This window comes from Trachinotus anak, unplaced genomic scaffold, assembly GCF_046630095.1.
Source record: "Trachinotus anak isolate AG129_WGS33_773 ecotype Australia unplaced genomic scaffold, CSIRO_AGI_Tana_v1 ptg000137l, whole genome shotgun sequence".
NCBI lineage: Eukaryota > Metazoa > Chordata > Actinopteri > Carangiformes > Carangidae > Trachinotus > Trachinotus anak.
Genome location: NW_027273987.1, coordinates 22100 through 22500, shown reverse-complemented (window position 1 = coordinate 22500; position 401 = coordinate 22100).

Sequence of the window (401 nt, the reverse complement as noted above, 5' to 3'; positions counted from 1 at the left end):
CCCGGCGCCCTCGGGGCCGATCCCTGGAGGTTCACGTTTCCGAAAACTGGGTTTCTGAAATCGTGCGAAAGGTGTTTTGAAAAACAGGGAGAGACCGGCTCGCACCGAGGGCAGGAGAAGGTAAGAGAGGGGAAATTTCTAGTTTCGCCGAACGGTCCCCCTCTTTACCTTCCTCGGTGTAACACTTAGAAAAATTTGCGGTCAAAGTTTTACACCGAGGAAGGTAAGAGAGGGGAAACTTCTAGTTTCGCCGACCGGTCCCCCTCTTTACCTTCCTCGGTGTAACACTTTGAAAAATTTGCGGTCAAAGTTTTACACTGAGGAAGGTAAGAGAGGGGAAACTTCTAGTTTCGCCGACCGGTCCCCCTCTTTACCTTCCTCGGTGTAACACTTTGAAAAAT